Source organism: Lycium barbarum, chromosome 7, assembly GCF_019175385.1.
Source record: "Lycium barbarum isolate Lr01 chromosome 7, ASM1917538v2, whole genome shotgun sequence".
In the NCBI taxonomy this organism is placed as follows: Eukaryota; Viridiplantae; Streptophyta; class Magnoliopsida; order Solanales; family Solanaceae; genus Lycium; species Lycium barbarum.
In genome coordinates this window covers 30,422,900-30,450,825 of record NC_083343.1, presented here as the reverse complement: position 1 = coordinate 30,450,825, position 27,926 = coordinate 30,422,900, and positions in this window count along the sequence as shown.

Sequence of the window (27,926 nt, the reverse complement as noted above, 5' to 3'; positions counted from 1 at the left end):
GATAGGGCTGTTAGTGCAAGGGCCCGTGATTTTATTAGCATGAACCCTCCGAAATTCTTTGGATCAAAGCCGGATGAGGATCCTCCGAATTTTATAGATGGAATGTTAAGGACACTTCGGTTGATACATGCTTCGGACACCGAATCGGTGGAGTTGGCATCTTATAGATTGAGGGATGTTGCGGTTCATTGGTACATGGTTTGGATAGCTTCACGGGGAGCCAATGCGCCTCCCTCGTATGGCAAGAATTTGTAGATGTCTTCCTCCGACATTATTTGCCACCAGAAGTTCGGCGAGCTAGAGCCGATAAGTTCTTAAATTTGAGGCAAGGAAGCCTGAGTGCTTTAGAGTATAGTCTGCGCTTCAATTCTTTGGCTATGTATGCTTCGGCCATGGTAGCGGATATGGGTGACCGAGTGCACCGATTTGTGAAAGGCCTAGGGCCACATTTGATGGATAGGTGCTTGACTGCGTCCCTTCAGGACAATATGGATATTTCACGAATTCAAGCCCACGCTCAAAATTTAGAAGAAATCCAACAACAGCAAAGAAGTGAGCGTGAGCATGATAGAGGGTATAACAAGAGGGCTAGATCTTCGGGTCCAATAAGTGAGTTTAGAGGTGGGCCAAGACAATAGTTTTCTAGGAATTTAGGCCATTCTATGACTAGTATGCCTCCACGATTTACAGGCCAGAGATTTGACAGATCTACTTATTCCGGGCCGAGTCAGAGTTTCAGAGCTTCGGGTTCCCAGTTCAGAGGTGATTCAGGTCAGGCTAGGCCACCCGTGTCACGATGTTCCCAGTGTGGGAAGTTACATTGGGGCCAGTGTCGACTAGGTTCAGAGGGTTGCTATACATGCAGTCGGCCAGGCCGTATCATGCGTGATTGCCCCTCGGTTGGTGGTAGGGGTAGAGTTCAGCCTTCAGGATCAGCAGTCGGGTCTTCATCATCGATACATCCTATAGGGCAAGGTTCACAAGCGTCGGTCAGCCATGGTAGAGGTAGAGGGAGAGCTCCTAGTTCTAGTGGTCCTCAGCACTGTATTTATGCCTTGGCGGGACGCTAAGATCTTGAGTCATCTCCCGATGTCGTCACAGGTATATTATCGATATTTTCTCATGATGTATATGCTTTGATTCCACATTGTCATATGTTACTCCATATATTGCGGGTCGATTTGGGGTCAAACCGGAGTCGATCAAACCTTTTGAGGTATCTACACCCGTTGAGGAACCGGTAATAGCTAGCCGGGTATTAGGAATTGTGTAGTTGTGATTTGTGGCCATCGTACTATGGTTGATTTTCATGAGTTAAAAATGGTGGACTTTGATGTTATCATGGTGATGGATTGGTTGGCTTCTTGTTATGCCAATGTTGATTGTAGAATGAAAATGGTTCGCTTCCAATTTCCGGGAGAACTATTTTTAGAATGGAAAGGAAATACAGTGTCCCCAAAAGGTAGGTTTATTTCCTATCTCAAGGCAAGGAAAATGATCGTCAAAGGTTGTGTTTACCATCTAGTTCCGGTTCATGATGTAGAAGCTGAATCGCCAAATCTTCAGTCTGTCCCTGTGGTGAATGAGTATCCGGATGTGTTCCCGGAAGAGCTTCCAGGCCTCCCTCCAGAGCGGGAGATTGATTTTGCTATAGATGTGCTACTGGATACAAAGCCCATATCTATTCCTCCCTATGGAATAGCTCCCGCAAAATTGAGAGAGTTGAAGGAGCAATTGAAAGACTTGCTCGAAAAAGGCTTTATAAGGCCTAGTTCATCCCCGTGGGGAGCACCCGTGTTGTTTGTGCGAAAGAAAGATGGCTCCTTGCGGATGTGTATTGACTATTGGCAACTGAATAAGGTGACGGTCAAGAACAAATATCCTCTTCCAAGGATTGACGACTTATTCGATCAATTACAAGGCGCCAAATGGTTTTCAAAGAAAGATTTAAGATCCGGGTATCATCAAGTGAGAGTTAGGGAGAAAGATATCCCTAAGACAGCCTTCAGAACAAGATATGGCCATTTTGAGTTCCGCGTAATGTCATTTGGGATAACTAATGCACGGGCAGTATTTATGGATTTGATGAAAAATGTGTTCAGGCCCTTCTTAGATTTATTAATGATTATGTTCATTGACGATATCCTGGTATATTCTAGGTCCGAGGCAGAACATGTGGATCATTTGCATACCGTTCTTCCAGTTCTCCAAACCCGAGAGTTATTTGCCAAATTTTCTAAGTGTGAATTTTGGTTGAACTCAGTGACCTTCTTGGGGCATATTATTTCAATCGATGGTATTCGGGTAGATACCCAAAAGATTGAAGCGGTGAAGACTTGGCCAAGGCCAATAACACCTACGGAGGTCCGTAGTTTTCTAGGCTTAGCAGGTTATTACAGGAGATTTGTAGAAGGCTTTTCTTCTATTTTTGCACCACTCACGAAGCTGACCCAGAAATTAGCTAAGTTTCAATGGACAGATGCTTGTGAACGTAGTTTTCAAGAGCTAAAGGATAGATTAACTTCTGCCCCAGTCCTGACACTTCCAGAGGGATCAGAAGGTTATGTTGTCTATTGTGATGCTTCAGGCGTTGGGTTAGGCTGTGTGTTGATGCAACATGGTAAGGTGATTGCGTATGCTTCAAGACAGTTGCGGAAACATGAGAAAAATTATCCGAGCCATGACTTTGAATTGGCTGCAGTGATTCATGCATTAAAGATGTGGAGACATTACTTGTATGGTGTTCATGTGGATATTTACACAGATCATAAGAGCCTTCAGTATATCTTCAAGCAAAAAGAGTTGAATTTGCAGCAACGACGATGGTTGGAATTGCTAAAAGATTACGATGTTGATATCCTATATCACCCCGAAAAGGCAAATGTTGTGGATGATGCACTTAGCCGTAGATCCATGGGAAGTTTGTGTGATGTACGACCAGAGAAACGAGAAATGGCTCGTGAGCTCCTGCAGCTAGCTAGCCTAGGAGTTCGAGTGGTGGACTCAGGTAGCCGGGGAACTACCATTCAGAATTCAGCAGTCTCGTCGCTAGTAGTGGAAGTGAAAGAGCGACAATACGAAGATCCCATGCTAATGCATTACAGAGATACACTCCCTCAGAAGGAGAAGTCATGATTTGAGATTTCTGGAGATGGAGTTCTTCGATGCCGAGGCTTATGTGTTCCTGATGTTGCAGGATTGCGCCACCAAATATTGAGAGAATCCCATTGTTCCCGTTATTCTGTTCACCCAGGAGAAACGAAAATGTATCATGACCTTAAATCTATATATTGGTGGAATAGGATGAAGGAAGATATAGTGGAATTCGTAGCTCAATGTCCCAACTGTCAACAAGGGAAAATCGAGCACCAAAAGTCGGGCGGATTATTGCAAGCTATAGAAATTCCAACTTGGAATTGGGAAGTAATTAACATGGACTTCATTACAAGCTTACCCCGTTCTCGACGTAAGTATGATTCTATATGGGTGATTGTGGATAGACTCACGAAGTCAGCTCATTTCTTACCAGTCAGAACTACATATGTGGCAGAAGATTATTCAAAGCTTTACGTTAAAGAGATAGTGCGGCTTCACGGTGTTTCGGTATCTATTATCTCCGATAGAGGGACTCAGTTTACAGCAATTTTTTGGAAGTCCTTCCAAGGGGGTTTAGGGACTCAAGTGAGCCTTAGCACGACATTTCACCCACAGACGGATGGGCAAGCTGAACGTACCATTCAAACTCTTGAGGATATGTTACGAGTATGTGTATTGGATTTTGGAGGTAGTTGGGATGATCACTTACCACGTATTGAATTTGCTTATAACAATAGTTATCATGCTAGCTTCCAAATGGCCCCGTATGAGGCTTTATATGGGAGAAACTGTAGATCTCCAATTGGGTGGTTCGAAGTAGGAGAGACCAAATTGATAGGACCAGACATGGTCCAGCAAGCTATAGAGAAAGTCAAGCTTATACAGGATCGATTATTAACAGCTCAGAATCGTCAGAAATCCTATGCAGATAACTGTCAAAGAGACTTAGAGTTCCAAGTGAAAGATTGGGTATTCTTGAAGGTGTCGCCAATGAAGGGCGTCATGAGACTTGGCAAAAAGGGCAAGCTTAGTCCCCAGTACATTGGACCATATGATATTGTACGCAAGGTAGGCCAAGTGGCTTATGAATTAGACCTACCTGCAGATTTGGAGTCAGTCCATCCAGTTTTTCATGTATCGATTCTTCGTAAGTGTATTGGAGATCCTTCTAGAATTGTGCCAATAGATGATGTCCAAGTTACTAAACAATTGTCTTATGAAGAAGCCCCCATTGCCATTTTAGATAGGCAAGTACGAAAGCTCAGAACCAAAGAGGTAGCTTCAGTTAAAGTTTTATAGAAAAATAATAATAGACAGGAAATGACTTGGGAAGCCGAAGAGGACATGAAGTCCAGGTACCCGCATTTATTTTCACCTTCGGAAGAGATTCAGGCAGAGATGCCATTAACCTCAGGTATGTAATGCTTTTCTTGATGTTTTCTCTGTCGTGTGTGGCCATGGTTATTGTCGTGTTGTTATAGCCCTGTGAGGCGATGTATTTTGGGTTGCTGTGCAGGATGGTAGTGCCATATTATAAGGGAAACTCTGGCGAAATTTTTGTAGAATCCTTAAGAGTCTATCATTCGAGGACGAATGTTTCTAAGAGAGGGAGAATGTTACACCTCGTAGTTTCGTCCGTTGAGATTCATTAGGCGTTAGTTGTCCTAATCGCGAAAACGGGAGTTACTTAGGATATATGACATTACATGTTACCATATTATGGTTATGGGGGTTTAAGCCCATTAAATGGTCTATGGAAGGAATTAAGGACAAACAAAAAAGGAATGGAGTTTATGGGAACTTTGGTAAAAACATAGCAAAATTTTCAGACATATTTTGTTCCAAATTGGTGGGGGAATATCTCCTAGAATATGAGGATTTTTGGTGTGTTTCTTTTTTCCAAATTTAATTTCATCGAGTCTAGTTTCTAACGCAACAAACCGCTCGTCAATGTCATGTCTGAGTAAAATGTTATGGCCATTCTACGACAGACTGTCTGAGCAGAAAAATTTATACGACCATTTGACGGCCCGCAGGAATTTTGACGCCCCGTAGAAAATTCTGCGGTCCGTCAAATTGACACAGCCCAGCGTCAAATGGTCACAGTGACCCATATTTGACTGGGCAGTTCTACGGACCATTTTGACGGTCCGTAGGAATTTACACGGCCCGTCAAAATTGGCGCAGAATTGCCCGACGGGAGTTTAAGTTCCGCTTTATAAAATTCTTTTCACTTCATTTGGACATATTATTTTACCAAACCAGCTCCAAAAGCTCTCTAAAAACCCTCTCTTCCACTCCATAAACTAATCAAAGCCAAAATCCAAGAGAGATTAAGCATCAATAAGCAAGAATCAAGATACCCATGTGCTAGAGGTCTTGCTAGGGTTAATAAACTCCAAAAATCCTTTGGATATTGAAGCTAGGGTTTTCATATAAGTTGATAGCTTGATCCAAAGCTCATTCTTATGAGATAAAAGTTTAGTTTTCATGCTTATTACATATTATCAAGAATGCTTATTTGTTGAACAACTTGGGTAGAAGGAAAAAGTGGAAGATGAGTTCCAAATGTAGTTTTTATGAGGTTTTTGAGCAGTAAGCTAACTTGAGTTATGATTCTTAATATAATATGGGTATAATATTGCTATGGAAAGTAATAATGGCGATGAAGACGCATTATATGAAAATGTGCTAAAATGGGTATGAAATTGCTAGCATGAGTTAAACACAAGGATGAATTTTGAAGACTAAATCGAATGTGAATACTTGGGTATGATATTGTGGATATTATTATGGTTGTTGGGAGTTGTTTTGTGATATGGTGGAAGTTGACGAAATAGGGGAAATGCTGCCCAATTTTCATTAGGTCATGAATTATTCTAGTTTGAATTTAGGAGTATCATTAAGGCTTAACCATGTTATGAATCCTTCCAAATGTAGATTATTCAAGCTTCGACGGGGAACGTTAAATAGTTAAGGAGACAAAGAGGTATGTAAGGCTAACTCTTCTTTCATTAAGGCATGGTTCCCTTGCTATATGTATCCTTTCATGAGCTCCATAATGTCTTCCAAATGACTCTATCTCTAAGGTTTCCAAAGCTTACGATTCTCGAAACATTCACGATTCTATTGCCTCTTTTATATAATAGTTGATCCTCTAAGGATAAATATAACGAAAATGATGATATCAATGATGATGATGATACTCATGAACTCCAATGTATACGGATTTAAGTATGTATGACTATTATGTAACACCGAGCCTATATGGCCGGATATGGCACCTATTGCATGCACAACACCGCAGTTGGGTATGGATAACACTGAGCCTTGGTAGGGCTAGGTATGTATGACACCGAGCCTTGTCATGGTCGGGTATGTAAAATCATCGAACCTTCATGGTCGGGTACGCTATGGGTACGAATATGTATATGAATATGGATACGAATATGTATATGAATATCGATACGGATATGGATATGGTATATGTATATATGTATGTACACAAGTACGCACTAGAAATGGAAGGTCCATATGAAAGTCAAGTAAGTAATTACGATGATGGCTATTGTCTCCTGATTCTCCCATCTTATGTTATTTCTTATGCTATTTCTTATGCTGTCTCTTATGCTCCTATTATGATATTGATTATGCTTTACATACTTAGTACATTATTCGTACTAACGTCCTTTTGTTTGTGGACGCTGCGTCATGCCCGCAGGTGGACAGGGAGACAGGACTGATCCATAGACTTCTCACTTAGGGACTACATAGAGAAGCTGTATTTCATTCCGGAGCTACAGCCTTTGGTATTATTCTTTTGTGTACATACCCATGGGCAAGGCGGGGTCCTGTCCCGCCTATATGATGTGACATACTCTCCGTAGAGGCTCGTAGACAGTTGTATATGATTAGATGTCCTTAGCCTTGTCGGCTCATATTTTGTATGTCATTTTGATAGCCTCGTCGGCTTGGGTATATGGATATGGGAATTATTATTGATGATGATATAAATGTGTTGTTGCCCAATGAGATTAGCACTATCAATGCATATAAATTTTAAGTAATCCATGTAGCTCACCTAGATGTGAAGTACGAAAAGAGGTGTCCGGGTGGGTTAGCACTTGGTACCCGTTATGGCCCTCCGGTTAGGTCGTGCCACTTATCCCTTTCACTTCTTACTTTGAGAAGAAGTTACACTCCCATCTAATCATACTATCATCTTATTAATGAAACTCTTTGAAAGGTTTAATCGACTCAAGTTTCGCCCCAATCCGACCAGCAATATAAGGAGTAACATATAACAATGTTGAACTCGGATCAATCAATGCATACACATCATAAGAGAATGCTGACAATATACTTGTAACAACATCTGGTGAAGACTCCAAGTCCTATCGACCCATCAATGCGTAAATACGGTTCTGAGGACTGCTCAAGCTGAATGCTCTCCCTCTACCTCTACCACGACCTACTCATGTCTGAGTGTCTTGTCTCAGAGGGCGCACCGATGACGATGATCCGGCTGCCGATCCAGGTGGCTGCACCATACTTCGACGGCCTAGAAATAGACACTCATGCATAATATGGCCTGGCTGACCACAGGGATAGCAAACATCGAAACCCAAGCAGCACGATCCGAAATGTGGCTTACCACATTGATTAAACTGTGGTAAAGGCGGTCCCATCTAACCAGATTCGCCTCTATTCTGGGAACCCGAAACTCTGGAGACCTGACCAGATCTGGTATAATTAGGATGATCAAATATCTTGCCTGCAAATTAAGGAGATGCACTAGCCATTGAATGGTCTGAGTGCCTAGAATATTACGGTCTCTGACTCCCTCCGAACTCACTGGGGGCGCCTAAAGATTTGGCGTTCTTACTATAACCTCTATCAGAATCACACTCGCCTCTTTGCGGCTGCTACTATTCTTCCAAATTTTAGGCATGGGCCTGAATGCGGAAGATATCCATTCCTTCCTGGAGTGAGGCCGTCAAGCACTCCTCAATCAAATGTGGCCCCAACCCACTCACAAACAGATGTACGCGGTCTCCCATATTAGCTACCATGGATGGGGCATACCTTGCCAAACAATTAAAGCGAAGACTATACTCTAGATCACTCATATTCCCTTGTCTAAGATTCAAAAACTCGTCAGCTCTGGCTCGTCAAACCTCTGGCGGCAAGTAATGTTAAAGAAAAGCATCCACAAACTCTTGCCATACCGGTGGAGGATCATTGACTCCTCTAGAAGACATCTAAACTGTATACCAATGAACTGCAACATCCCGTAATCTATATGAGGCCAACTCTACCGACTCCACATCCAATGTATGTATTAAGCGCAAGGTTCTTGATATTTCATCTATAAAGCTTTGCGGGTCCTCATCCGATTTTGACCTAAAAAGCTCCGGAGGGTTCAAACTAATGAAATCACGGGCTCTAGCACTGACAGCTCGGTCACCATGTCCCGTACGTTGCCACTGGGCCTGAGTGGTGGCTAACTAATTCAGCAAAAGAATAGCCTATTTCATTTCTTGGCCCGTGGCATTTGGTGAGGGAACTGGCGGTATTGGAGCTGGAGCTGAGGCCCCTTCTTGCTTCTCTGATATGGGTAAAGTAGGAGAGGTCCGAGATGGAACCTCATTGTGGAACTCACCCTCCTCCATATCTACCGGTGGCTCCCATTCGATTTTCCTTTCGGCTTTTGTTTTACCCTTCTGGGCTACTGTACCTTTCCTCTTCATAGGCATCGCTGAAATAATAACACACGATTAGCAAAAAATAAGGAATCCTGATAATAGAGATCTATCGCACGATCTAAGATGAGAAAGAAAGGCCAATCATTACTAAATGCCCCGCACCCTCCGGTTTATAAGTGTGGCCTGCTTCAAACCTATAAACAAGACTCTACTAGACACAACACGTAGACATACCCTAGGATGAACTGCTCTGATACCACTTTTGTCATGACCCAACCAGAGGGCCATGACGGGCACTTAGAGCTGACCTACCGAGCACCTCTGAACATACATCTCATAATCATTTCTAGGTGGACCGCAAAGATAACTTATGGGTATCATAATCAGTAAGGGCATATTTCACAAGATAGCGGTACATTTATGTATAATCATCAACAATTATGCCCATCATCACAAGCTGACAAGACTGCCAAAATATTGTACAAAAATGTGGAATGTCTAGCTACGTACTGTCACGACCCGACTAGGGCCGCGACGAGCACCCGGCGCTACCCCACCTGGGCACCCCTTTAACATACTTTCACATAACGTCTAGGTGAGCCATAAATCAAATCATGCATTCTAGTCATCAATCATACTAGTCCCATTTGGGCGACAACATTTCCTATATAACATCATAGGCATCTATGCCACATCAAATGTACATAGGCCGACGTGGCCGACAAAATAATATACAAAACACAAGCCAACAAGGCCAGACATATCTAACCATAAACGCGTGACTACGAGCCTCTAAAGAGAGTATAACATATCACATGAGCAGGACAGGACCCCGCTATGCCCATAATTATATACACAAAAGAATAAGTACCCAAAAGCTATGGCTCTGAAGGAAATGGAGCTCTGCTATGTAATCTCTGAATAAGCAGCTATGGACCAAGTCTGTTTCCCAGTGCACCTGCGGGCATGACGCAGCGCCCACAAACAAAAGGGCATCAGTACGAAGAATATACTTAGTATGTAAAGCATGATCAACATTGATATAGAAGCATAATGAACAACATGTGAAGTAGCATAAGAGGGGAGACAATAATACCATCATCATGGCACTTACTTGCTTTCCATAGAGATATTCCGTTTCTATTGCGTATCCGCATACATACATCCATATCCGTACTTAATTACCCTCATAATCATTTACATCTCATATACATAACATATTCGTACTCTTAATGATGTCATATACATAGCATATACACATATATACAAATATACATAGCATGCCCGACCATGAAGGTTCGGTGTTTCATACATACATGGCCAACCAAGGCTCAAGGTTATATCTACCTGGCCCTACCAAGGCATCAGGGTTATCCGTACCATCTGCAGATGTGCGCGCACGTTACGTAATCATATACATACATATACACATATTCTACCCGGCGTTATAAGCTCGGGGTTTCATTATAGCCCTTCATAGGCACACATAAGTATAATAGCCTATAGGTACCTTTAGTATAATTATTATTATCATCATCATTTCTATCATCATTATTATCGTCATCATTACTATCATCATCATTATTATCGTTATGTCTGCATTATAGGCTTACTCGTCGTGTGAGGAATGTAGTACACATCAAGGATCGCAGGCTCAGTAGCTTTGAGAATAGAATCATATGGAGCACATCATGAGCTCATAGAAGGATAAATGATTGGCCAAAGAACCATGCCTTATGAAAGAAGGGTTAGCCTTACATACCTTTTCGTTGAACTATTCTACACTTGCTCGTACTCATTTGATGCTCACGTTTCTACCTTCATTAAGGTCATACTATCGTTAGAATTGACAACTAGCATACATGGCTAAAGCTAGGGAAAATCGGACAGCATCTCCTTTATTTATACAACATTCCTCCATATCGTAATACAACTCCCAAACGTCAACAATACATTTACAATATCATAACAATAGCCTTTAGTCATCTACATTATCCATATTCTCAATTCACTTCCAATTTTCCATATTCAAGACCATAACACACAATTTCGTCCATTCACATACAATGCCTATTTCATGATCTTAACGTCATTTATAACCCATTCATGTCACAACACAACTACAATCATGATTCAATTCAAACTATTTCTCAAAACGTCACTTTTCATCTTTCATGACCTATTTTGCTACACTCTTCTAAAATCCAAGCATTTCAACTTCCAAATACCTTAAACAACATATAAATGCCATAAATCTTACCTTAGATGTTGTAGGAATAAGCCTTAGTCGAAACACTCCACTTGAGCAAAAACCCTAGTTTTTCTCCATTTGGATTTCTTGACTTGGATGATCTTTAATGCGTTTTTCTTACACTTGATTCACTTGATTAATGTTGTTGATGACTAATGATCCTTGAAAACTTGTATAATAAATGTAGAGATATGTTTTAGAGAGAAGGGGTGTGATGTAGAAGTGAAATGAAATAAGTCTTAGTCCCCTAATTTAATTACTTAAAAATCTGAATTGAAGTGCATAGTGGTTGTAAACTTGGTTTACGGCCCGTATACCAGTTTACGGACCGTCCTTCGTGGTCGTGTTTAACCATAACAGAATCAGAAATTCAGGCCGCAACATGGTGATTTACGACCATGGTTTACGGGCCGTAAATCACTTTACGGTCCGTATTCCAGGTCGTATTTAACCATTGATCATCTGGCAGAAAGTTGAAGTCTCAAATGCCAAAATACGGCAGGCCAGTTTACGGACCGTATACCATTTTACGGTTTGTATTTCACTTTACGACCGATTGGCCAGATCGCAAACCTGTAACTTTTCACATTTCTTGACTCTTCATTCTAATCATCCACATCCATTTGCCAACCTTGCTCATCACATACCTTGCCTTATCTTAGCCAACTTTTTCGTCTTGCATCAGATGCCTTTGAAATCTCGCCTAAGGTCGTAGAACGTCATTTCTTACTCCTGGAGCATCATACACTCGTACTCATCACTAGTTCATTCACTTTCGTACCAACGGAAGATTTTCCGAGGTGTAACACGTACATCTGCCTACAAGCCTCTATATAGAATACATGAATTCATAAGGATGGGATAGGACTCCGCCATGTCCGAGTATATACACAAAAGAGTAATACCAATAGACAGCAGCTCCGAAGCAAATAAAGCGCTTCTGTGCAATAGCTGATGGATCACCTAGGGTCTGATCCATCTCCCTGCTTACCTGCGGGCATAAACCCAGCGTCCACAACAAAGGAGGTCAGTGCGAACAATGTACTGAGTATGTAAGGCATGAATAGCAACATGATAAAAGTATGAAGAATAGCATAAGATAAAATAACTGTTTATACTTCATGATACCTCTTAAGACATTCGTCATGCTTACTAATTTTTTTTTCTAGAAGAACATTTCATATATCCATATACATATATATACAATACCGTACTCGGCTATATAGACTCGGTATTATCTGTACCTAACCATAGTTAGGTTCGGTTATATCCGTACCCGGCCGTAGTAAGGCTCGATAATATCCGTACCCGGCCATAGTAAGGCTAGGTAGCATCCGTACCCGGCCATAGTAAGGCTTGGTAGCATCCGTACCCGACTCTTTCGGGACTCGGTAATATCTGACTATATCTATATAGACATATATAAGAGTACATAAATAAAAGCACATCATCATCATCATTATCATTATCGCTATATCTTTCCTTAGAAGATCAACTATCGTAAGATGAGATAAATAGTGTCATGAGAGTATCAAGAAAGATGAACTTTGATAGCATTAGAAATGGAATGATCATCATCACTATATCTCATCTCGAAGGAACAGACATTATAAGGTGAGATCAACAACAATGGTTAAAATCAAGAAACTCATGAAACAAACTCCATAAACTCATAATAACATCAATTCCATAATCTTTGGAATTTCTAGAAATAGGATCATCTTCATCATTATCATCATAGGAAACATCTATCTTTAGCAATATAATAACTTTGAAAACCATAAACATCTAGCTTTTGGGAATAAGAATGTTATGGAAGTCATGTATGCATTCATAGGAAAAGAATCATGCTTTTAGAAAGAAAGGAAATAGCTTCAACATACCTTTTTGGTCTCCTATTTCTTAACGCTTATCCTCCTAAGCTTGTAAATCTACATTCAAGAGAATTCATACTACTGTTAGGCTTATCGTTATATGCTTATCTTAAGTCTTCAAATTAAACCCCTTTAGAATCTGTCAAAATTCTGGCGGCATCTCTCATGTTTGTATCACCAGCCCGAAATCACAATACCAACAACCAATCACAACAAAAACAACACAAATACCAACGACATCATCATCAATACCAAAATATTTCATAAAACATCCCACACGATGTTTATCCAATTTCTCAACCAACAAATTCGTTATACGATCATTTAATAGCTCTACCTTCGTAAATAAACATTAATCAATATCAATAAGGAAAGATTCATACCTTTCTTCCACTAGAACCACAATATCTTGAATATTCACCTTGAATCCAAGCCAAGATTCACCGCAATACGATACTATAATCGCAACTATACGCTGTCCGAACCTAAATCTAGAGATTACACTTGATTCGCGCTAACATTTTGTGGGCGAAAGTTTGGAGAAGGTTCGAGAGGGCTGTGGATGGTTTTTAAGGGTTGTGGAATGAAAATAAGGGGTAAACCCCTTTATATAATGTTTTAGAGTCAGTTTGTACGACCTACTTTTTGCTCTGCGCCTTCGCGCCACCTTCGGGCGCGTTTACAGAGTTAATCATCTGCTCTGACAGTCTGCCTTAAAATGCTCATAACGTTTGATCCCGATGTCGGATCGATGCGCAATTTATTGTGTTGGAAACTAGACTTGCTGAACTTCAATTTAGGATTTGGTTTCACTACAAAACTCCTAATATACTATGAGATATTCCTCTCTAAAGTTGTCGCAAAATTTCTATCCAAAATTCTTCCAACTTTTCCCAAATTTTCGACAGGCTTATTTTCTTCGATTTGCTTGATCTCGGAACCTTTAAACACTTACTTAACACTTTTTAAGAATATTACTTGACCTTATAAGGGTTCCAAGACCCCTTAGAGCCTACATTATTTTACTCACAATGCAAACGAAGCAAATTGTTTTGAGGTGTAACAGATTGTGATTCCATTATGGCTTATTGTGTAGTCATACTATTGATATTACTTGTGTGCCTTATGTGGTACTCTTTGGGATTGAATTGGTTATTGATATTACATTGCATCGAATTAATACTCATTTTCATGATACACTAATATTGCATGGTTATGATACTAATGATGACAACTGAGGGAGTGTAGACTCCGAGATCTTTGTCGGAGAGCGTAAAGAGAGATAAGAGTCTATGATCCGAGGTCAGTTGCCGGAGTATAATGAGTGTATGTTGCTCAAGGTCTCTTGTTGGGAACGAATGAGTGCTCGACGCGCGAGGTCTCTTACTGAGCTCGAGAGAGTGCTCATCGCCGAGGTTGTTGCCAGGACGAGTGGTACATGCACTTCGCTTGTCCCCCATGGGTTGCGCTGCACAGATGTGATGTTCCATTGTCGGAGTATGTTTACGGTGCATATTCATTGCATTCATCATACATACATTATTGCATTGCATTGTACCTTTTATTTTCTTGTGATATGTTGTGATACAATTGTGATATAGTGGTTCGGAATGATTATACTAAGACTTGGAATAGTTGGGCTTAGATGCTATAGCATAGGTGATGACTTATTTTGATGTACTGGTTCGGATTGATTATACTGAGACTAGGCATAGTTAGGTTTAGATGCTATAACATAGGTGATGACTTGTACCGTGGATAAGGATTCATAATGACTTGTACTTTTGTGGTTTACGTGTTTATCTTGCTTTGTTGTTTTTATATACGTTAGCTAGTCTTAGTCGGCCTAGCAAAGAGGTTAGAGTGTCCTTCATTTTTTAGGGCTAGTTGAAGCTGATTGTGAAGGAAGAACGTTAAGGATGTGTTTTACTGAAATTGGGCAAGGTCATGGTAGAGTTTTGGGCTGGACTAATTAAATTGGATGGGTTTAGGACTGAGGCATTTTGGGCTTGAAGAATAAAAAAAACGTTTTAAATGAGACTGATTTGGGAAACAAATATGGCCGAAAAATCGCATTCTAAACTTAGCCATTTTTGTTGAATTCATGATTAACAACATAGCCAAAATTGAATTAAAAAAATTGTTATGAAATCGAACCACTTTTAAAATGTAACCAATTGAGATGAGTCAATTGTCCAATTAATTCACTATGCTTCTTGAACTTAACATAGTAAAATATTTATCAACAAAAGCGGACTAATTGTAGTAATTAAGCCGTTAATGACTTTAAATTGACAATTTAAAATAAGTATCTCATTAAACACTTATTCTTTGGCATATCATGATTTCAAATTTACAAATATATTTTATACTTAATGAAATGGAAAAATAACACTAAATTTAATTAAGAAAATATTTTGGCCTCGCAAACAGTTATCGTACTTTATTTAAAATTCATGAAGCTCTACTAATTAATTAAACATGTGGAGGCCGAAATTAGGTGTCAACAACTGACCCTTTCTTTGGTGAGGGATGACGGAAGAAGGCCTAGGTAAACAAAATTTACTAACCCAATTTTGACTGACCACCAAATCATTTCTTTATGAATGGCACGAGTTTCGAGGAATCATAGTCGGACATTGGTCATGAGTTTCGAACATATCTTAGGTTATTTGAGAAATCAAGCCATATGTAGTTCAGGATACGCTTGACTTATGCACGATTAAATTTCAAAAACGGCCTTGGTGTTAGAATTACTGAGTGGTTAGGGAGTCTGGAATAGCGTTGAGGAAATTTGGAATACAGCCTAGCTTTGGTGTCTAGTTCTCCTACATATCCCCTGTATGGGGAATCAGGTCCTATGTAGTTTGACTCAAATGATTGAAAGGGTATTACTATATGTAGATATAACCTCTGGTTCAAGATAGATAACGAGTATAATCTAAATACAAAAAGGAGGCTTGTATTCTCTTAGTCATGAGTATGGTGCACATCACGCCCATAAATAAGAACTAACATGGACATATTTTCTATAGATCTCAAGTGTGTCGTCATCTAGATTTTGGGTGAAAGCGGATGTGCTCCAATATGGATTCGAATTTAACACTATACGCGAAACTAAAGACAATCAACCCTACTCCCTCGGTAGATCGACTTTGACACTAAAGAATGTCTACATGCTTTCTAACAAGGATGTAGTTTGGACGTGGTGAAAGATGATCCTTAACTCTTGCCCGAAGAGTTTGGGCCCCTCTTCGCAAAATGCCCTAGTACGCTGCCAAGAGGAAGTTCCACGTTGCTCTGCATGCATCTGGATCCTCGTTTGAAATAAATAATACCTATAAATTCTAATAATGGTGCAATATAGCACTTCTGAGCGAGCTACATACGTCATCCTGTCGGATGGTTTTCGATACTTAAAGAGAGGCCTTCTTAGCGGCAACTGTCATCCTCTTTCAATGGTTTTGTATGTGTCACAACCCGATTAGGGGCCGCGACGAGCACCCGGTGCTACCCCACCCGGGCAACCCTTATCGTACCTTTACGCTTACGTCTAGGTAAGCCACATAATAACACATATATTTCAATTCCCCAATTACACTAGTCCCATAGGACAACAATACCTTCATATCATCGTTGACATCTATGCCCAAATCAATGTACATAGCCGACGAGGCTAACAAAATGAAATCCAAAATATAGGCCGACAAGGCCAGACATACCTAACCATATACATATGTCTACGAGCCTCTAAGGAGAGTATAACATATCATATAGGCCGGACAGGACCCCGCTATGCCCATAATTATGTACACAAAAGAATAAGTACCCAAAAGGGATAGCTCCGAATGAAGTGGAGCTCTGCCATGTAGTCCTTGAGAATGTAGCTATGGATCAAGTCTGTCTCCCTGTGCACCTACGGGTATGACGCAGCATCCACAAACAAAAGGACGTCAGTACGAAGAATGTACTGAGTATGTAAAGCATGATCAACATCAACATAGAAGCATAATGGACAACATAAGAAATAACATAGCATGGGAGATAGTAATATCATCGTCATAAGCACTTACTTGCCTTTCATAGGGACTTTCCAATTCTAATGCGTATTTGTGTACATACATCCATATCCGTATCCATACTCATATCCGTACCCAATTACGTATCCTTATTCACATTCATATCATGTATATATTCTTATTCGTAATCGTATCATATTCGCATTCATTCTCATATATATATCATATACATAGTCATATCATATACATAGCATACCCGACCATGAAGGATCGGTGTTTCATACATACTTGGCCAGCCAAGGCTCAAGGTTACACATACCTGGCCCTACCAAGGCTTCAGGGTTACATCTACCTGGCCCTACCAAGGTATCAGGGTTATCCGTACCATCTGCAGAGGTGTGCACGCATTACATAATCATATACATACTTATTCTACCCGGCCTTATAAGCTCGGGCTTCCATAATCGTCATACATAGATACATATACACAATAGCTCATAAGCATCTTTACTATTATCATCGTCATCGTTATCATCATCGCTATTACCATTATAGTCGTCATCAATATCATTATCACTATTATCGTCATTCATTACATCTATCTTTATAGGCTTACTCGTCATATGAGGAACTTAGTACAATCGTGGCATATCAAGAATCGTGAGCTCAATAGCTCATAAGATCGAATCATTTGAAAGACATCATAGACTTATGGAAGATTTAGTTGTTTGGCCAAAGAACCATGCCTTATGAAAGAAGGGTTAGCCTTACATACCTTTCCGTTCAACTATTTACCAGTTGCACGTTCCCCTTCACTGCTCGCGTTTCTACCTTCATTAAAGTCATATTATCATTAGAAATCGATAGCTAGCATACATGACTAAAACTAGGGAAAATCGGACAACATCTCCTTTATTTATACAACATCTCTCCATATCGCATATCAACTCCCAAACGTCAATAATACATTCACAATATCATAACAATAGTCCTTAGTCATGCACATTATCCACATTTCTCAATTTACTTTCAATCACCCACATCCATCGTCATACCACACGACTACGTTCATTCACATACATTGCCTATCCCATGTTCTCAACGTGATTTACATCATATTTATATCACAACACATTAAGAATTATGACTCAATTCAAACTATTACTCAAAATGGCCCTCTCGGCATGCAGATGTCACTCTCCTAAGTAGTTCGAAAATTCACCCTCTTGGGTGGTTCATAATATCATCTCCTTGATGGTTCAAAAAGGTAAGCATCATCTTGATGCTCTCGTGCCGTCATCTCGACGGGTTTTTAAAAATTCACCTCTTGATGGTTCGAAAATTTCATCCTCTTGGATGATTCACAAATGATGAATGGCCCTTTCGACATGCAGATGTCACCCTCATGAGTGGTTTGAAAATTCACCCTCTTGGGTGGTTCACAATATCACCTCCTTGATGGTTTGAAAAGGTAAGCATCATCTTAATACTCTGGCGTCATCATCTCAACGGGTTTTGGAAAATTCACCCCTTGGTGGTTCGAAAATTTCATCCTCTTCGATAACGATGAATGGCCCTTTCGGCATGCAGATGTCACCCTGTTGAGCGGTTAAAAAATTTACCCTCTTAGGGTGGTTCACAATATCACCTCCTTGGTGGTTCAAAAAGGTAAGCGTCATCTTGATACTCTAGCGCATTCATCTCGAGGGGTTTTTTGAAAATTCACCTCTTAGTGGTTCAAAAATTTCATCCTCTTGGATGGTTCACAACTGATGAGTGGTCCTCTCGGCATGCAGATATCACCCTTTTGGATGGTCTAAATGAAAAGATAGCCCTCTCGGCAATCAATATCATCCTATGGATGGTCTAAATGAAAAACTGGCCCTCTCAGCAGTGAATATCATTCTTCAAATGTTTGAAACTAAAGAATTGGCCCTCTCGGCAGTGAATACCATCCTTCGAATGGTTGAAACTAAATAAATGGCCCTCTCGGCTGCAAGTATTACGCCTCTAGTTGGATTAAAATAAACAAGGACCTTCTCGGCTACATACATCATCCTCTTGGATGGTTAAAAATAAAGAATATCTCTCTCGGCTTTATATATCATCCTCTTGGATGGTTTATCTATGGTCATTTTCTTAATATCTATATACGGGTCTTTAGATGAATGTTATCCTATGTTTAAGCCTCACCTCAAAACAAGCAGATTAGTTGATAAGTGGTTGGTGACTTTAAGGACCTTCATCCAAAGAAAATTTTGTTAGTTTGCGAGACTGATTTGTGTCGGCTTTGTTACACCTCGGAAAATTTTCCGTGAGCATACAATGAATAGACCAACGAAGAGTATCAGTGTACGATGTTTTACTAAGAAGGGAATGACTACCCATGAGTTTTGAAAACGCGAAGGTTTCAGATTTGCATTTCAACCCAGTGGTCGTAAAACAAAATACGGCCCGTAAAGTGATTTACGGACCGTAAAGTGCCATCGTCTTCCAACTATCAAAACTTCAACTTTCTGTTAAATGTTGAAGTGGTTAAATACGACTCAGAATACGGACCGTAAATCGAAATACGGCCCGTAAACTGTGACCGTAAACCACCATAACCTACAGCAAACCTTTCTATTTCTGATATGCTTAAATACGGTCATGAGGGACGGACCGTAAACCATAATACGGGCTCGTAAACTGGGTTTACGGCCACTGTGCATCCCGACTACTGTTCACAAAAATCAGATTTTCAAGTTAAGTATAAGGGACCCCAAGCTCATTTTATTTCATTTTCTCATCTTCACAATTCAAGAACACTCTAGAATACTCCAAAACCCTTCATCCACAAGAATTCAAGAGAATCAAGGGAAAATCAAGATCAACAACACCAAATTCATGAAAACAAGAGTGTGAAACCTAGCTCAAGTTCATCTTCCTCAAATAAAACTAAAAGAGGTGAAGTAGGGTTTTGGTGCTAGAGTAGAGACTCCACTCAAGGCTTGTTCCACCATCATCCAAGGTAAGTGTCATGACAATTTCATGTTGTTTAAGGTATTGGAAGGTTAAGATACCCGAATTGTAGAAAAGCATAGCAAATGGGTCATAAATGAGTGAATAGTGTCATGAGTGAATGGTAGTTGAATTGAATCATGAATGTTAGTGTGTTATGAGTATGAATAAGTTATAAATGACATGTAGACCATGAGATAAGTGTGATACATGAGAAAAAAATAATAGCGAACCCAAAACCATAAATGTGGGGAAAATGAAGAGAAATGGTGGATCATGGTCATTGTATATGAATGATGATTGTTGATTGCTATATTGTAATTGTTGTTGTGGGTGTTGGGAGTCGATATGGAATATGGTAAAAGTAGTATAATCAAAGGAAGTGCTGCCCAATTGTCTCTAGAAATAGTAGTGCGTTCTTATAGTTGGTTAACTAACGTTAGTACGAATCCTCTTTTGAAGGTACAGACGTGACATTGAAGGAGAATAAGAGAACGCTAGATTGTTTAAACAAGAAAGGTATGTGAGGCTTAACTCTTCTTTCAAAAAGCATGAATCCTTCAAGTTTTCCATAATCCTTCTATAAGATGGAGCTTATGAGTCCTTCTATATATCGAATCACCTATAAGCATGATAATAATGACAATGAGCTAGAGTATAGGGATTCAAGAAGTTGTGGCATGATGTTCCTCCAATGATAATGATGTTATTATTGTTAACACTCGCCTTATGCTTTATTTCCTTCAAGGCGAGGCATGACACTCATAAAATGTCCATAATACAATCGGGGGTTCACGACCTTATGTCACCCCGACATAGTGTGGTTGCCTTAAAGCCTAATGTATGCTCTTAATGATAATGTATGCTATGACAAAAAGATGATGAATAATTCTAACTTGTAATACGACTATGGGATGCATGGAATACCAAGAAATGATAACATAATGCTATGGCATGAGATGTGTAATAGTGATGTGTTATGATTGATTTTGTGATGATATGATTCCACCGCGCCTATATGGCCGGGCATGTCACCGCTAATAAGGGTTGCATATGATTTCACCGCGCCTATATGACCGGGCATGTCACCGCTAATGCGGGCTGCTATGTTTACACCGAGCCTAGAGGGCCGGGCATGATCACCACTAGTGGGCGGCATATGAGGGTACCCGGACTCAGGTAACGATGCGGATTACGATGTGAGGATGTATATGATGACATATATGACGTATGTATGTATGGGATGAGATAACATGTATAATATGATTTTGTAAAATGTGATATATGTAGAGAGTAGGTTTTCCATGATATACATTCAGGTTATATCCTTCTCTCATGATTCCTGATCCCTCTATTATGTTTATTTACTTCATTCCTGCCTTACATACTCAGTACAATATTCGTACTGACGTCTGTTTTCTTTGGACGCTGTGTTCATGCCCACAGGTAGACAGGGAGGAGATCTTGCTCAAGATTCTTAGAGACGGTTAGCTGACTGAAAGCACCCCATTGTCCTGGAGGTGCCTATGATGATTCTTTTGTGTACAATTGTAGATGTCATCTCATAGAGGCTCATAGATACTCAATGTGGGTCATGTGGTTTCATGGCGTGGTCATTGTGTGTGTATATATATATATATATATATGTATATATATATATATTATTTTGCTAGCCTAAGGGCTCATGGGTATAAAAACATTATGTTTCTAAAGGAAACGGGTTTTCTTATAAATCGAGCATAAATATGATAAATGATTCTTAAATATGCCTAAGGAGTACTAGTAGGAGTGGTGCTCGGCGGTTAGCCCCGGGTACCCATCACGGCCCCTAGCTGGGTCATGACAGGCTTGGCCTTGCTGATCTTGTTCTTCTCACCCTATCTGGTTCAGCGATCCGTTCGGTCCTCCCAGTCACAATAGATAGAAGACAAAAACAAAACCAATTTGTTTGAAAAAACATTTCGCAGGCGTTAGTCATAATTTAAAGAAAATAGCTAAAAGATCTCAACCAATTAATATCATGACACGTACGGCATGAATGAACATCTTGTCTTTGGTCTTACTCTCGATGTGTAATCCTTGTTGGAATTTTTTAGGACCCCCTCAAAAATTCTGCCCTAGTCAGAATATCAGCATAACGCTCAAAATACTTTGAAAAACATTGTGATGATGGCGCTGTGGAATTTTTTTGAGGTCTCTCCTCAAAAATTCTGCCTCAGTTTCTGTGCCAAAATAAAATGTAGTATACATTCGTAGAATAACATTAGCTCTGTAGAATTTTTTAGACCTTCTAAAAAATTCTGCCCAGTATCTACGCTAAGGGATAATGGAAAGTTTTAAAGATATGACCGAGCCTATAAGGTGCCTACGTATCCCATAAAGACAGGAATCAGATCGTATGTAGTTTAGGAATAAATATGGAGATTTTGATAAACAGACCACGTCCGATGTGGATTGCCTACGTATCTTGCCCCGCAAGAAATCAGGTCATCACGTAGTTCATAGCACACGAAATATCTTTGGATTTCTATTACATAAGTAGACCAAACCCGATGTGGGTTTTCTACGTATCCAGCCGTAAGAGATTGGTCAATTGTAGTCAAACTTACAAGCAAAATATGCGATTACAAGGGAAATGGAAACAAACTCTAGACATAGTATCTCTTGACGGCGTCTGAATTGATTAGTTTTGGCCATTTTTGGTTGTCCATTTCTGCAAAACTAATGCGCCTCTCGACAGAACTTTTTGAACAATGTAAAGCCCTTGCTAATTCTCGTGAACTTTCCTTTACTCATTTTGATGTGGAAAAATTCGTTTTAACACCAGTTTCCCTATTTCAAGAAGCTGAGCCCTAACTTTCTTGTTGAAAGCTCGAATCATTATTTTTTTAAACAGTTGACCATGGCTAACCGCACTCATTCTCTTCTTATCAATTAATGCCAATTTCTCACGCTGGCTACAAACCCAATTGGCATCGGTCAATTCAGCTTCCTGGATGATTCTTGATTACAATATCTTTACCTTGGCTGGTATCACTGCTTCCGTTCCATATACCAATAGGTGGGGAGTTTCCCAGTTGAAGTTCGGGCCATTGTGCGGTAACCTAACAATGCGTAAGGAAAATTCTCATGACAACACTTGTAGTTATCAATCATCCTCCTCAATATCCTCTTGATATTTTTATTAGCGGCCTCCGCTGCTCCATTCGTTTAAGGTCGATAAGCGGTTGAGTTGTCATTTGAATTGCTCGCATATCTCCTTCATCAAGTAACTATTAAAATTTTCTCCACTGTCCATTATGGTGGATTCTGGAACCCCGAATTGACATAATATGTTGTTGCGAACAAAGTTGCCACTACTTTCTTCGTCACAGATTTGTATGAGGCAACTTCTACCAACTTGGTAAAATAATCGATGGCAACAAAAATGAATCTATGCCTATTTGAGGCAGCTGGCTTGATGGGACCAATAACATCCATGCCCTATGCTGCGAATGGCCAGGGAGAACTAATCACGTTAAGCTCGCTTGGTGGGACTCGAATCATATCTCCATGTATTTGGCACTGGTGACATTTTTGCACAAACTTACTACATTCACTTTCCATGGCCATCCAGAAGTATCCTGCCCGTAGGATCTTTCTTGCTAGAGTGAATCCATTCATGTGCGGTCCACACACTCTAGCATGTACTTCTTCAAGAAATCTTGTGGCCTCTCCAGCATCCACGCATCTCAGTAACCCTAAGTTAGAGTTTCTTATATAAAGTATTTCCCTGTTTAAGAAGAAATATTTGGCCATTCTTTGGATTGTTTTCTTTTGGTTGCTCGTAGCATATTTTGGATATTCTCTGATTTCAAAGTAGTTCTTAACATTAGCGTACCATCGCATCCTATTTCGTTCTGCCACCATATTCGAACAATAAGCATGTTGCTCTTTCAAACTTATCTCAAGCGGATCGATATAACTCCTTTCTGGGTGTTGTATCATGGAGGATATGGTGGCGAAGGCATCAGCGAACTCATTTTGTACCCTTGGGGTGTATTTAAACTCAATATTTCTGAACTTTTTGCATAACCTTTGTATGAGATGTAAATATGGCAGAATTTTGGCATTCTTCGTGGCCCGTTTCCCTTGGACCTGATGAATCAGCAAATCTGAGTCACCAATAACCAAAAGTTCCTGAATGTTCATATCGAGGGCCAATTTGAGAACAAGGCTGCACGCTTTAGATGCTGCAATGTTATAGGTGTACTTGAATCTTAGCTTTGCTGCCACCGGGTAGTATTGTCTGGAGTTTGACACCAACACAGCTCCAATTTCAGATCCTTTGAAGTTTACCGCTCCATCGAAGGACATCCTCCAACCTGGGTATGATTCTACAATGTCTTCCCCTATGAAAAATATTTCTTCATTGAGGAAATATGTTCTTAGCGGATCATACTCTTTATCGACGGGGTTTTCCGCAAGAAGATCGGCCAAGGCTTGCCTTTAGACTTCTTTCTAGTTCACGTACACAATATCAAGCTCACTTAACGGCATCTGCCATCTAGCCAGCTTCTCTGTTGGCATCATTTTCTAAAATATGTATTTCAGAGGGTCCATTCTCAAAATCAGGTGAGTGGTATAAGATGATAGGTAATGTCTCAACCTTTGGGTGACCCATTTCAAAGCACAACACTTCCTTTCCAAAAGTGTATAACGAGCCTCATGGGTGTAAAGTTCTTACTCAAGTAATAGATTGCTCGTTCTTTCTTGCCAATCTCATCATGTTGTCCTAGTACACATCCAAATGCATTGTTTAACACCGACAAATATAACAATAAAGGACTACTAGGTTGTGGTAGTACTAGTACCGGTGGATAAGAAAGATAGTCCTCGATTCTATCAAAAGCCTTTTGACACTCTTCCATCCATTCTATTGCAGCATCCTTTCGTAGCAACTTGAATATGGGCTCATAGATTACAGTAGATTGTGCTATGAATTGGCTGATATAGTTCAGTCTTCCTAGGAAACTCATCATTTCTTTCTTGGTCTTTGGAGGTAGTAAATCTTGGATTGTATTAATTTTGGAAGGATCTAGTTCTATGCCTCTCCTACTAACTATGAAACCCAGTAACTTTCCTGCCGACACTCCGAATGCGCACTTGGCTGAGTTTAATTTCAAGTTATACCTACGTAGCCTGTTAAAGAACTTCTGCAAGTGTGTTAAATGATCTGAACTCTCATGGGATATATGATGACATCATCTACGTAGCCCTCAACCTCTTATGAATCATGTCAAGAAAGATGGTGGTCACGACTCTCGGGTACATGGCACCGGTATTTTTGAGATCAAAGGGCATCACACGATAATGGTAGACTCCCCAGAATATGATGAAAGTTGACTTTTCTGCATCTTCCTTGTCTATTAGGATATGATGATATGCCGCAAAACAATACACAAACTACTGCAACTCATGCTTGGCACAATTATCGATGAGTATGTGGATGTTGGGTGGAGGAAAATTGCCCTTGGAACTCGCTTTGTTGAGATCCTAGCAATCTAAACATATCCTGATCTTATCATCTTTCTTCGGTACTGGAATGATGTTGGACAAATAAGTGGATATTTGGTCACCTCAACGACATTCGATTCAATCTGCTTCGAGATTTCGTCCTTGATCCTTAAGCTCAAATTTGGTATGAATTTACTAGTTTTTTGTTTCATTTGGTTTGATGCTGGATCGATCGATAATTTGTGGGAAATAATGTCCATGCTCAACCCTGGCATGTCGTCATAAGACCATACGAACACATCGATATACTGCTTAAGTAGACTGACTAATTGTTCTTTTTGTGACGTTGTCAGGTGCACACTAACTCCAATCTCCCTGATTAAATTGTCGTCCCCAAATTCACAATCTCGGTTTCATCCAAGTTTGGTTTTTTCACATCCTCGAATTGTTCCAACTCTTTCGTTAACTGCTCGGGTAGCATAGTATTTTTGTCATATTCCTTATACTCTTCCTCGTTGATTTCATTATGTTCATTTGATTTGTGACATTTCATGACATTGGCAGGTTTATGTTCATTTTTAACGAGAAAAAAAACAGATTAGAAATTAGGAAATAAGAGTTTAAAGACAAATATAAATCGTTTTCAAAATAACTGAGGCTTTCATTGAAAATTAAAAGCATACAAATTAGGTCATGACTCGGATCAACACGAATCAGATCCCTTGACGTAAATACATAAAATGGTAGGTTTCGGGCCTCATCCGAATAACACTAATTTTCAAAAGTGGATTTGACCATTTATCTGTCACGACCCAACTAGGGGGCCATGATGGGTACCTAGGGCTGACTACCGAGCACCACTTATCATGCTAACTATCATTCTCAACCTGGGCATATATCACTTTTAACAGAAACTTATCATAGAACGATCTCCGAATATCTCCTGAAACATGTGCGCATACATAGGGCCATAAGGCTACAAAAACGATGTACAGAATATACACTAAAGAAGTCTCATAAGATGTACCAACCATACATAAGTATCTACGAGCCTCTAACTGGAATACTGAAATCACAAGGACGGGACAGGACCCCGCCCTAATATATACACAAAAGAATAAACCAATAGGTTGCACCTCCGGAGTAGTGGGGTGCTCCTGTAGATCTGCTGAGTAAGCTCCTAAGTGTCTGCACCATCTCCCTGTCTACCTGTGGACATGAACACAGCGTCCATAAAAGAAAAAGGGCGCCAGTACGAACAATGTACTGAGTATGTAAGGCATGTATATCAACATAATAAAGAAGTAAGAGAACATGAGATGAAGAGATAACCTGTAACTGATTGCCTCTTAAGGCGGAATCAGGCATGCTAACAAGAAACATCATATCATGCATACATATATATAAACTTCCTGACCATATAGGTACGGTGTGATCATCATTAGCCCGCGTCCAGGCCTCCCGAGTTCGGGGTAAACATCTCCAGCCGCCCACTAGTGGTGTCTACCTGACCAATTAGGCACGGTGTAATCATCATCATAGCTGCCCACTACGCCTGCTGTAATGGTGACTGCCCGGCCAACTCGGCACGGTGTAATCTTACATATACATAATCTAAAGCATGCATAAGAGCTAAAGTAAAAGCTGTAACTCTATCGGAGTGACATAAGGTCGGAAACCTCCGATTATATTATGGATGAAATAGTCCTCATCACTAGGTCTCACCTTGAAGGAACTAATATCACGAGGTGAGAAAACAACAAGAAGTAGTATCAATGAAATCATAAAGATAAGAATATCAAGGCCATCATTATCATGGAACATATCTCATCTCTATCTCATGAGAATCTTTAACTTTCATCTTTGGAATGTAAGAAAGTCATTGAAAGGTAAAGAAAGAAATTGTAATAGAGGAGCCATGCCTTTGGAAGAAAAGGGACTAGCCCCACATACCTTTATGTCTCCTTAACGACTAAGATCTCTCATTCCAAGCTCAAAACTCTACATTCAAGAGAATTTGTACTACATTAGATCATTAGAAACATGCTTAAGCTAAGCTAAGGCGACTAAGAGCTAACGAAAATTGGGCAACGTTTTCTTTGTTTCGACAACTTTCTCCATATAATAAACAACTCCCAAATAGAAATAGCAACACCCATAATATTATAATCAATAAACTTCTTCAAGTTAAACATTATTCCATCCTCACAATTCTCTTCCAAATCATCCACAACCATGAGTACAATACAACAACATATTCATTTTTCACATAATGCTCCCTCAACGACATTAGCATCATTCATAACAAGATTATACTCATCTCATGCTATGAATCATGACTCAAATGAACTTCATACTCAAAATAACCTTACTTCCATATTTTGGTCTTATATTCTACTTTCTTCTCTAATCCAAGTCTTTCAACCTCTCAATACTTGTAATAACATGAAATAGATGTAAAACTCACCTTTAATTATGTAGGAAT